Source organism: Heterocephalus glaber, unplaced genomic scaffold (genome assembly GCF_053883595.1).
Source record: "Heterocephalus glaber isolate CG9 unplaced genomic scaffold, H.glaber_assembly_v1.0 deba00001547, whole genome shotgun sequence".
Taxonomy (NCBI): domain Eukaryota; kingdom Metazoa; phylum Chordata; class Mammalia; order Rodentia; family Bathyergidae; genus Heterocephalus; species Heterocephalus glaber.
This window is the reverse complement of record NW_028258340.1, coordinates 15,914,979-15,928,641: the sequence shown is the minus strand read 5'-3', so window position 1 is coordinate 15,928,641 and position 13,663 is coordinate 15,914,979. Positions and strand designations below refer to the sequence as shown.

The 13,663-nt window shown below is 34.2% G+C and overlaps 1 protein-coding gene across 10 annotated transcripts in view; it reads right to left on the bottom strand.

Moving 5' to 3' along the window:
* Positions 1–13,663, bottom strand: part of Dmd (dystrophin) — a 2,486,572-nt gene that overhangs the window by 2,036,406 nt on the left and 436,503 nt on the right. Inside the window, exon 2 of one of the 10 annotated variants that reach the window (XM_087189978.1) lies at positions 11,967–12,046. The exons of the other annotated variants lie outside the window; for them this stretch is intronic. The gene's annotated coding sequence lies outside the window, so the exon portion shown is untranslated. The remainder of the gene's footprint in view (positions 1–11,966; positions 12,047–13,663) is intronic. 10 annotated transcript variants of the gene reach the window in all.

Below are 13,663 nucleotides of genomic sequence, written 5' to 3'. Positions count from 1 at the left end.
GGAGTGGTCAAAGAGTCCATGGCTAAAGTTAGGGAGGGCATCGCCAAACATAAGCGAGAAAGAGAACTATCTCAAAACTGGTTCGAATCTTGGTTTAATTCTTCCCCTTGCCTAACTACCCTAATCTCTACCCTGCTAGGCCCCTTGCTTATCGTGTTACTACTGTTGACCTTTGGACCTTGTATACTCAATAGACTAGTTTCGTTCATCAAAAAACAAATTAACGCTGTTCAGTTAATGGTGCTCAGGTCCCAATACCAGCCAATTCCTACCGACTTGATAAAATTAACCCCCAGAGGCCCATGATTGGCCCTCTATAGCATCATGAGAAGGGGGGAATGTGGGACCAAAATGACTCCATTTTGGAGCCGTCTCCTTTGTTCTCTCAAATTTGTGCTTAAACTAGGAATTCACCACTTGAAATTCCTGAGTTTATTACCCAACCACCTGTGTACCCGGGGAGAGAGCGTTCCAGGCACACTATCTGTAGGATAAGCAGTTAATGAGCTGACTGTCCACACAAGATAGATGCGGCCATTAGTTAGTGGGTCTGCTAACGATCAGTATGTAACAACCGGCCGTTAATCTTTGCCCCTTTTCTCCCTCACAAAAACCAATACGTAATCCCCTTCGACCCCCAAAGCCTAGCCAACCAAAACCCTACACTTCATATGTATTAAGTATTAACCAATCACCTGGCTACTAATAACCAAAGCTTATTGTATTCTCAATAAAAACCCTGCTAGTTAGGGACTCAGGGCTCTCAATCTCGATCCGCTGTGTTGGTGACAGTTGAGAGTCCCTGCTTAAGCTTAAATAAACGACCCTTGTGTGCTTACATCAAAAATGGCCTCCTGGTGGTCTCTGGGACTTCACAATCTGGACACAACATTATCTGAAACAGAATACTCCCTGGAATGGACATTCCTTTCTAAGTTCCCTTTAGGGAACCTCCAACAATAACTCAAACACAAGCAAACTCTTATCTTCAAAGTGGTCCAAGCTGACCAGTCACCTTTTTGGGAAACTGCCTTCAGATACTCAACACAGTATCTGATTCTTCTAATCAAAGAAACCAGGCCTGATGCCCATGAACAGAAGTGATTCTCCCAATTTTTACCTTCCCTGCGTATCACTTTTTACTAATTTGACAACTCCAAAGATACCTGTTTTCTTAACTCATTACAGAAATCACCACAAACTTTTAAAAATTCTGACATTTACTTTGAGAATAAAAAAAAAACAGAAAACAAATGTGTGAATAAAATAATATGTGCTAGTGTTCACTATTAGAAATAACCCTTTTCAGACTGGAAGATGCCCAAGTTTCAAATACATAATGATTTGATAATTAAACAAGAGTTAGGTAGACACTGTGGTTTGTAATCAGTCACTTGTGTGCCTATAAGCTGTTGATCACAAGGTATCCAGTAAGACAAGCACAAGCCTGCACCCTTCAAGGAGTAAGCTGTGAATGAAAAGCCTTGGGGCAATTTGAGAGTGACAATGGAATGGGATTATTTACAATGAATTTGCAATAAAAACAGTTATCAAGAGCACCACATTCTGACCTTGAGTAGCCAGCAATACTTTTAAACAATGTTCTATACACAAACATTAAAATAATAAATAGAAGTCTTTGGTGGAAGAAATATGGTGATAGTGGCTTTGACTGGGGCTGCAATTCCAAAAATGGATTTGTGTAAGGCTAGATTAAAAGTAATGAGACTATTCACAGTGAAACATAAACATCTAATCAGAGATTAACTCAATCTATTTAGCTCTTATAAAACTTTAAAGGTATATTTATATTTTGGACTTAAATTATAAATTAGCTTTTATTGATAATAAATTATAATAATATAAGCAACAAAAATTATTCTCAACACTTTGACAGTCACTAAGCAATTTCTTATATCCTCATTCAAGGCCAACAATAAGTAATCTTATAAAGTAACATTATTTTTCCTAATTACTCTTGGAAGACAGCAGCAGATACAATCAGCTTAAAGCCAGGCATAAGGTAAGGTCTTAATACATATTAACTTGTCCAGGATTACTTTGTCTGGAATGTGGTGTCAGGTTTAAAACCCGAGTTAATTTCAGATTTTGTCCATTTACCATACCTATGGGTCACCATAACTTCTAAAATGCTAGCTTTGCCCTCAGAGGCTTTTTGATCATAAACAACTTAAAACACAACACCTCGTGAAGTAGAACATAGGAACATACCCTAAATCATTATGATATTTTACTCAATAAGTGATGCAAGCTTCCATATAATAGCAGTGGAGTGCTTTTTAGTGGATTAGTGTTAAAGCATTCTTTGTACGCTGAATGATTGACTTTTAATTTATCAGACTTATCCCTTGATTAGGTCTGGTAGTGAGAGACTAGGTTTCAGGACACAGAAGATTTGTTAAAAGTATAATGCGGGCATTAATTTTTTCAGCAATAATTTTAGATTCATAGGAAGTTGCAAGGAAATATGCAAGAGCAGGATGTGTAAACTTCAGCTTACCATCTTCAGTGTTGATACCAGGTACAACTACCTATATTTCAATAACAAAACTTGAATATTATCAGTATAATCCAGAGTTTATTCAGATTTTACTAGCATATGCGCACTCATGTGCCTCTGTGTCTGGATATATAATTCTAGGCAGCTGTATCAACTGCAGTTTTATGTAACACACACCAAAATTAAGACATAGAACAGGGCTTTCATCATGGCACCACAATACAGAACAATCACTTCTCCATTCCGGAAACCAATAATTTGTTCATAATATGTGTAATTTTACTGCAATAATATGCTATAAAAATAATAATATTATGTAGCCTTGTGAGATTGTTTTCATTCAGCATGGCGCCCTTGAGATCCAATGGAGTTGTAAATATTGAGTATTAGTAGTCCATTCGTTATCACTGAGTAGTATTTCATAGTATGCAGACATTGCAGTTAAAAAATTGCCTATTTATGAACATTTGAGCTATTTCCAAGTTCTGGTTATAACATTCATGATTGTGACATTCATGTAAAGGTTTGTGTGTGAACAAATTTCCATTTTCTTACATAAATACCCAAGAGTACATGTGTTGTATCATATGGTGATTGAATGTTTAATTTTAGAAGAAATTTCCAAATTATTTTCTAGAATGGCTCTACTACTTTACATTCCTACTAGGAATACATTAAGAGACCCAATTTTACAGTATCCTTGTCAGCTCTGAGTGTCATCACTGCATATATATGTATATATAACATATATATATATTATCAATGCCTATTAATTTAAAAAATATCGGGATTCAAATATTTTCTTCATGCATATATTTTGATCATAACCATCTCTCTTATTACCCTCCCTTCATTGCCTTTTTTAGAAAAAGTTAGCCATTCTGATAGGTGTATAGTGATAACTCATTGGAGTTTTAACCTGCATTTACATAATGACTGGTAATTTTCTTTTGGTTTTTTGAGACAAGGTCTTGCTATGTATCCTAGACTGGCCTCAAATTTATCTTTGTGCCTCAGCCTCCCAAGTGCTGGGATTATATGTGTGTGCCGCCACCCCCAGCTCCATGGATAATAATATTGAACAACTTTTTATGTACTTTTAGCTATCTTCATGTCCTCTTTCACTGATGTGCCCATTTAGGTCTTTTCCTCATTTTTTATTATTTTTGTTTTTAGTGCATGTTTTTAAGTGATCTTTGTGCATTCTACATATTAGTCCTATGAGAGTTCACAAAAGTAATGAAGAGAAAAAAGCACATGGGGTAAAAACAGTACAAAACAAAACCAAGAACAAAAAGATTCTAGAGTAAACAGGAGTATGGTAAATCAAAGAAGGGAAAAACTCGATGGATAGAAAACAAATCTTCATTATTTATTCATACATTTTAATCTTCAACTAGAGCTATGGAACTTTTGTTGTCATATAAAGAATTCACAAATGCAATAAAATTTTAATAACTCTTATAATTATTAACATATATAAATGGCAATAATTATTTCCTTCACTACAGTGTTAAAAACTAACAAACTAAAAATGTTTATTAAGAAGCTTAATATGTGTCTGATTCTGGCAAAACAATGGTGAAGATGACAAGTTGAGGACTGTGGATTCCTGGAACTTACCATAGATACTTAGTGACAAGTAGTATTTACTCATACACATACATGTGTTATGGAGGGATGTTACATACTATGGAAATTCAATCTACTCAGGGTATTCTGACATGTAACCAAAGGAAAGCTTTGAGTGCAATATAGTATTATCTAGGCAAAAACAGAGATGTGGGGGAGTTCTAGACAACTAGAAAAGCATGTGCAAATGTCTTGGGGCAGAAAGAACCAGTGTCCTTTCAAGCAGTAGAAAAGAAAGGCAGTAAGGCAATGAGGCAGGGGAAGCATGGTGGGAAGTAAGATAGGATCACTAGGCCTTTTTATATTTTGTGTGTGTTTTCTTTTGCTTTCTTAGTAGCCAAAGCATTAAAGTGGCTACATGGATAGATGGTGGTATCTCCAAAATGACTGAATACATTTTATAGAACAGATTAGAGGGAATGGGGAAAAGGAGATGCAGAGGTGCTAGAAAAGTAATGGCTACTGAACTCCTAGTGAAGAAAAATAGATTGGACTAGGGTAACAGAAGACAAAGAGAAATGAATGAAAAGATATGGAAGGATAAAACCTACAGTAATTGGTAGTAGTTTACATAAGCATAAAAAAAGCTATCAGTTTCAAGGATGAAATAGGCTTTTTGGTTTGTGAAATGATGAAGGATAAAACCATTCAAAGATAAAGGAATCTAGGGGCAACAATCAGGCTTAATGGGTTGGAGGGAAAATTCTGTCTTGAGCATTCAGAATGGAGATGTCTTTGTCATATGAAAATGAAAATGTCTTTGTTTCTATTTTTCCTTCTAGTCTCTTTTCTTTTCCCTTCCTTCACTTCCTCCTCCCACATCCCTTCTTCCATTTCCTATTTGAACATTTTCTTCCTACTTCCCAATAACTATTATCCATTTTGGTCCTTACCCTTTGGTTTCTCATACAAGAGAAACAATGTGATATTTAAACATGTGTGCCCAATTTATTTCACTTAAGAGTATGGTCTCAAGGTGAAGGGGGTGGATAGGGAAAAATGAAGAATCAAGATATATTGTGCACAGATACAAATTCCCTATGATGAATGTGGTCATTATGTATATCTAAAGTGTGCCAAAAAATTAATAAAAAAAGAAATGTCAACCAAGCAGGTGTTTTGTAGCTCTGGAATTCATTGGAGAAAACTGAGTTTGAGGTAAAACTTGGTTAGTTATCTGCATGTAGATATTAATGAAGTTGTGGACCTGAGTGAAATTGCCAAGGAAGAGATTAGAGAATCATGCTAGGATTGAATTCCAAGCACTGGAGATATCCCCACCCTGACAATGGGAACAAAAACCAGGAATGCATACTGTCCTGATCTCCGAGGAAGACAATGTTCCTAAGAAGGGAGAGTGCTCAATGGCAACCGCAGCTGCAGTTTCAAGAAAGGCAAAGAAGATGTATTGCTATTGGTTTTACTGACTTGAAGTTTTTCTACTTCACTTGAACTCAGCAGGGTGAAGTTCAAATAGAAAATACTATATTATAAGGAAAAAAGGGAATCTCAATATTGGTTCCAAGTGATGTACATAAATCAGAAGATTTGTTTTATCATAATAGAATTTATAGTCCAATTTTCTTAAAAACAAAAACAGGAACCACTAATACAGTTACCTTTAATACTTAATATTAATATGAGTAACAAATAAAATAACATATTCAACTGTGATTGTCTGTTATAATTGGAGAATGGTATTTGGATGTAATAAACTGTTGTGCCTTTGCTCACAAGTGTTTTGTAGTGTTTTTTATATTTTTTAAATGAAAGAACTGATTTCCATGTTTTTTTAACATACATCATAATTTTACACACTTTATGATTTTAAGTAAGGCCAAATATGTTTCTATGTAAACCAGCTAATTTCTAGTTAATATGTGTGTATGTTTATGAGTGTGCATTTTTTTGCCAAAAAAAAGAGAAGTCTGAGTACCCTAGCAATATCAGAAAAAATGACCTAAGTTATTTTATTCCCCACACTGTCACAAAAACTTTTTCATAGGAAAACCAGTGCTGACATTGTTATGTCGGATTTGTACTTCTTAACTATAGGAGTATCATGTGCTTCATAGCCTAATGGACACACCATGCATTACTGGTGCACTCTAAAATTGTATGGTGTCTGTTACACACATATATACAACTACATACAGCACTTAAATAATTAACTTGAAGTAAACCAAAAAATATTAATTTGTCTATGTCAAATACCAATAGTAGTTATAGTAGTCATTCAAATACACCATGGTTTAGAGGGTACTTTTCCAAAATAGTGTTTGTCATTATCATTAAATATCATGGTAATCTACACAAATTATTTTTATAGTAGTAAACTATATTCATAAAGGCCCAGTTCTGTTTTCTGTTCATGTCGCATCACTGACATAAATTCTAAACAAACAACTAGTCAGTCCACTGTGGAGAATTAGCTGTAGATGACCAAGAACAGATTGGGGCCGGGCTAGTCCTTTCTTTGACCTTTTTCATGTTCATATAATAAAAGGACTGAAATAATAATAAAATTGCTAAGCAAGTTAACTATTACACATTACATCATAAAAGGCTCCCCGAGGCGGACTAGAGGAGAAATGTGTGGTAATTCGGGACATCTCAGTTTTTATCTAAGAAAATATAATGTGCCAAAGTCTATAGTGTTGGAACAGAGAAATAGTTTTATGAATTTTCTTAAAGAACATTCTCAACAAAACATGTCTAGTTCTTGATAGACGCTACCACGATTCTTCCCATTTTGTTTTATTCTATCCTCCGTAGACTCTATCAAATCTGAGGGGTTGTGGTAACTCACTGCTCACGGACCTTCAATTCTGTCACTGCCACTTTTTTAATCCCAACTCCATCACATACGAGCTGAGCTACCTCAGGCAAATTACTTAACTTTCCTGTTCCTTCATTTGTTAAACAGATGATTACATTCCCTTAACTCTTAGAGTTGATATAAGAATTAACCGAGATACATGTAATATAGTCAGAGAAGCACCAGATGTTTAGCACAAGCTTTATATTCAATGAAAACTTCCATAATCACACTAATCATAAGCAATCATTTATGCTGATTCATACCATATTTGTAACTTTCTTGACATTTTATAGCAGTCATATGTGGATATATGTGTCTCTTCTTCTCTGATTTAAAGAATTTTAATCTCATAAAAGGCAAGGAGAACAAATCAGGTGTTCAACAATGTTTAGTTACAAGCAAGTTAAAACCTAATGGTAAAAAAGTTGCTCAATATCTTATTAATATTCTGTCTAGTCCTATTTCGCCAAAAGCTAGCGGATAAGTACATCATATTCATCCATGACTAAATTTCAATTACTCAAATGCTCTCCATCTCTCCACTGTGATTGCGGCTTTATTTAAACTGAATTGTCACTGTTTTCTAAGTATTTCCACCATTTTTGCAGATTTAAGAATAATCAATTCTACTAATGGTTCTCAAGAATTTTTAGACATTTCTCCAATAAGCATGTATATTAACTAAAACAGCATTAAATAAAGTGCAAACTTACTTTGTCACATCTATGCAATTTCATATTCTCTAAAGGATGACTTTTCATATTACTTAACAACTCTGAGCAATTGAAATTCAGACTATGATAAATGTTTTACACTGAAGGCTCATTTCATTATACTGTAGTCAGTTGAAATGGGGTTTCCGAAGAAAGTATTTTTAGGAAGTGCGGTGTACAGGAAAAAACTGAATACATCATACAATTTAAATATTTATTGAAGCTTTTCTACTAAGGCAACATTTTGGCGATAGCTCTCTGAAATAGCAAAGTGGAAGAGGAAATTAGGGCTAAATGGATGGCAGAGTCAGTGGAAACCAAGGCACCTGATATGGAGACTGAGATTCTCAATTCACAAAGTCATTAAACTGAAGATGGAAAGGAACAGCCCTCTTTGCAGAAATAATACTTTATGATTTTAACACTCTACTACATCCTTCTATGATTTTTTTTTAGAGTGCTCTGTCTTCCTTACTGAATTCCTGACCTCTTTCTCTTTGCACTCTAATCTTTCTGGCTGGTTTCATCCATTCCATGTCTGACACATTTAAATCCCCATTCATGACTTCATTTCCAGGCTTCAGAACCCTGTATCCACAGTACTCACACTTCCATGAAAGAGGTTAGTATCTCCAAGCCTCTCCTTCCCTTACTCCAGCTTCCCTTCCAATCTTCCCCTTGTAAATGACACCATTAAAAACTCAATTTGAACTATCATGGAGGACACTGCCTACAACTCAACACCAGTTACTGGTGATTCTATTTCACAGAAAAATCTCGCATATTCACTTCTTTCATCTCCAATATCACCATTCTATTTAAATCTTCTACTCCTGGGGGAGCTACCATAGTAACTTCCCTTGTAAATCTCTTCTCATACCCCATCCTTCTTCTTTTGACTATCATTTTCTCTGGAATATCTCTCAAATTTCTAAGACTAGGTCTTATTCTTCTATATCCCTGTAACAATGTGTGCTCTATTTTATAATTCTCATTCCAAATGCTATTTAAATTATGATCATATTTATCAGCACATCCTCCTCAAAATGCTAATTTCTGTGAGTTTACTGGTTCAGAACATTGTCTTCAGAGAATATATTACCTACTACAAAATTGGCATTCAGTATGTACCTGTTGAATGGGTAAATAAATGAATGCATAACAAATTTGTTCACTGTAAGTTTTTAAATAACAGTCATTCAAAATCACCCAATACAAATTTTATGGAGCCACTTCTTCTGGTACTTTCATTTCTGGATTTATTTTCAGAATAAATCTATATTCAGACATTTCAGTAGAACACTGAAAAGGCCACAGGCTGGAGCAAAGCAAACCCCTTTGATACCATTTCGTGCTCTCTGACACAGCCCATTAGAAGATGGGTACGTACACCTAATCCAAAGGAATCCTCTAGCTCTTCAGCAGCTGTTCACATGGCTCCTGCCCTGCCCTCCAGCCTCTACTAAATCAGGATTCTCCAGCTGTCTCAGCTTCCCGTAAGCTCTTTCAGTTAACCACCAACAAGCCAACATTTCTTGCATTTGGTCATGCTCTTTTGAGTCTAATCTCCCCTTTATATCTCAGTTATTTTCTAATATATGATAGCTACTGTGATTCATCATTTTCACACATTTCTTTTACTTTTCCAACTATTTTAATAATATTTTCCACTTAGTCACTGATTTATTTATAATACTGCCATCTTAAGCATCAACATAAAAAGAAATTACTCAACTTTCCTTTAATGAAAATACTTGCGCAGTTCTGATTCTATGATATTTTATTCCTATACTTTATCCTTATGCAAGTTCCCAAGGCTAAAATCTGCACTTGTAACAGGGTGCTGAGTCCCTTGCCCTTTAGGGCAGCACTTGGGCTAAGGTACCATTGCTACTGTAACCTGATAAAGGAGGAGACAAGTTGTGTGCAAATACAGATCAGTGCCAAGAATGAGCAAAACGCTACTAATGTTCTTGCCCTTTTATAGTCTCAATTCTGTGACAGTCTTGGCCAAAAACAGAATGGGAAAGGGGAGAAAAATTTAAAACAAAGCAAAAGCCAAGAAAAGGGTAAAAATATTAATGGTAACTCCTATATTTTCCCACAATTGGAAAGAATATTGCACACCGTAAATCCTATTGTGCTTAATACTGGACTTTTAAACAATCCAAATTTCCATCATGATGGGAAGAAAATATATCTAAAAGTTGAAGGTAAATTGACAAAAGACTTATTATAGGATATATGTGTTCCTTATTGTTGTTACACTCGTGTATGGTTTTAGTATTTATTAAATATATTCAAAAAGCATGGAAAGGCATACATTTATTTTTTAAAACTCATGCTCTTTTCAAAACCCATTTGCCTACATACATACCCCATGATAAGTAGTGCCTTTAATAATATATTTAATATTCTCCATATTCAGTAAAACAGCCATAATTTTTACTTAAAATAAGTAGACAAAGCACATAAACTAAAATGGAGTAATTAAAAGAGCAGCAAATCTCTTTTTCGTAATTTTTAAACAGTAACATAAGACTAAATATGTTAAACTAGTTCTATATGGACATTCCAGCTCTCAAAATTGCCACAATATTATTTTCCAACATTTAAAATTTATGGCAAATCAATTCCTTACAATTATATGAAATCAAAATATTGAATTAACAATCTGGAAGCATCATTTAAGAACAACAATAGCAGCAACATTTTATCAGCATACCAGAGAAATGACAGTTCCATTTCAGTTAAAGGATAATTGTCTAGTTTCCTGCACTTTCCATTAGTGAAGAATGGGGTGCATAATTATAGCAAGAGCATGAAGCACTGAGGGAGAATGAAAAAGATAATCAAGGAGGAAGAGGAAGAAATTGATTTTTAAATTCAATCCTGACTTCTAGGAACATTTGTTTTTCCAGGGCTTAATATTATCTGTATTATGCAAAGCCAAGTTTAAGGATTGCAGGACTCCAGAAAATTGTACTGTATGTACCTTCACCTATCGAAACTCTCAGATATTTTGATTGATATCAGAGTAAGATAATGTTTGAGCCGAGATGTGGATGGGAATTCTTTTATAAAATGGCAGCCTGAGTGGGAGCCATGAGCTATAGAAGAAGGAGTACTGCCCTTTGGTTTAATTAGTTGGCATGAGGTGGAGATTGTGTGGGCCTGAGATGAGGATTCTTTTAAATATGAGCCACTAGGGTCATTTCCCTTCCTCATTCTCACGTGCTTGCTGTTTATGAGAAGTTCTCATTGAGAAATTTCAGATTCCCTTAAAACATGAGAGCCCAAATTTTTGTTTGTGTTGCCATTTTCAGGGCAGCAATCATAAATGAGGAAAAGGACTATGCTTTTGGTGTTAAAGTATTTTAGAATCTCTGAAGGGGCCAATTGGTTTATGAAGGAACATTTAATATTATAATATACTATGATATCAGGGGAAAATAATATAAGTAGTACTGGGGATGGAACATAGGGTTTTGCACTTGCTAGGCAAGCACTCTCCTACTCTGCTACCTCCCCAGTCCTTCTTATTTTATCTTGAGATAGAATCTCATCAAGTTCTCAAGGCTGGACTTGAAAAATTTCCAAAAAAACCCCCAATGGAATCACTTTACATATTTATCCTGAAACTGTACTTCACACATGAGCGCTAAATAGTCGTATTTCCATTCAATAAAGGATATTAGAATCTCTGGAAGACATGTTCACTTTTTTTTTGTTTTTTTGGTACCAGGGACCGAACTTGGGTCCTTGCACTTGCGAGGCAAGCAGTGGAACCACTGAGCTGAATCCCTGGCCCCTACATGTTCACTTTTAACATTAAGGAGAGGGAACTTGAAAGTTTACAAAGACTTCAGAAACAATTCTACATGTGACATCAGTAGATAAACCCATCCAAAGATGGCAAAATAGTAGACTGTTGTATCGCATTGCCATTTTAACTTTCATATTTGTATTAAAATGAAACTTTGGAACTCTAAAGATGGTTTAGCGTTTTATAATGTGAAACCTAAAGGAGGTTTAAGTAACAGATGATTTTAAGCTGGGAAAATGTAAAGAACACTGAGTGTTTATTTGCTTGCTTATTTGTTGAAGATCTGTATGCTGCATGGAGCACATCCTCTACAGAGAAATATTTTCATGAAATTCTGCTATAAAAGTTAGTTTCATTTAATGAAAAAAAGTCTTATTTCCCATACTCCCTTACTTAGCCTTCCCAACAAAACTTTCCAATATGAACCAAATGCCATGATAACAGAACACAAACCTCTTAGGACCGACCGCAGGAGGACTTTGTGAGATAGAAAGACATTGCCTCTTTCTGAATCCAATGAAAATCTGAATGTACTGTATAAAAATAAACCAAAGTCTTTATTATTCCTTGTCATTGTGATTTGGCTTGCCTTCAAATTATATATCCCATATATCTGAAATAACTGTACCACCTTCATTAACTGAGTTTGACATCACTTTAATCAATGTATCTTTTTGAAATGAAAGGCAGAAATGTCAAATTTCTACCATCAATTCTTTTAACTTTCTAGTCTGCATCAAATAAAAGGCTGTGTTTGCAAAACAATATATGCTTTCAAGAAATATAACTAGCATTAATTCTATTTTGAAATATAACTAGGAAAAGATTCAGCCCCAATAAATTTTCCCAAACAGAGATGGTGTGCAATGAAAATATTAAAGTTTTACTTATATGGATCCCTTCCAAGGTCCCTATTTCATTTCATATTTGTAATTTTATATTATTTTTCTTAAAACCATTCCCCTAATTGCATAATCTCAGGCCCCATACATTCTGAGTTTGCTCTTTTCTTCATGGTTATATTTTGTTGATCAGGAGACATTTGTTAGTCTTCTCAATTTCATAAAAAATAACGTGCTTAAAAAAGAAAATTAAACATGAAAAGAAAATTATCTTTAAGAAATGATTCATTTCCACATAATTCTAAGTCTCTCTTGAGCAACTAAGTACTCTGAGGTTTAAATGTATATGCATGTACATATATAAGATATATATTCACATCAAAATACTGTTTGTAATGAAATATAGTTTAATGAAAATACAGGGAATATTGCTTAATAAAGTAGAGAAATACTATAAAAGTTGAGAAGGGAGAGAAAGTTTGGGAATCACTTTGCTTTGTGTTATGAAAGATAAAGTAGAATTTTAAAAAACCCCTGACTCTTCTAGGACAAAGAAGTCTCCAATCTCTTTTGTTAAACCACACAAATCGTTAAAAACCTGAAAATTTGTTTCACATGGAGCATGTAACAAATGACATAGACTACAATTATGTCAAATCAATACTACAAGACAAAATACGAAGCTGGACTAACATCTTTGCCCAAAATATCAATTTGTATTTCAGTACTCTCCAGCTGGAATAGTGTCAACCACCATCCTTATTTCTTAAATAATTTCAAATTTGCACAAAATTCTTTGTAGTCATTTTTAAAGAGTAACATCTATATGACAGAGTCTATTGTATTTTTTATAATGGTATGCCATGCAAGAGAAAACAAAAGCTTATTAATTTAAAAAGTGTATAATCAATTTAGAATAGTAATCTCTTTCATAATTATGATGCCCTTAAGAAACACTGCAAATTAAACTCTAAGATGATTTTGTTAAACCTCAAGATGAATTGGATTATTTAAAAATTCTGAATGAAATGTCTTCAATGAATTATTTAAATAATTTTCCATGCATTTTTGAATAATTCTAAAAGTAAACAATACACTTCATGTGTTAACACAATGACTGTCTTTTTAATGAGAACTATTTTTGTCAGAATACAACTAAACATACTCTTTTGAGTTGTTCAAAATAAGGCAATTTAAAAACTATATTCAAATGTCAAACCATCCAAGTAGTAAATATATTGTTAAATAGCAAAAGTTAATATATAATATAACCCTGAGATTATCTTCATTCAAACCTATGCTCATGTT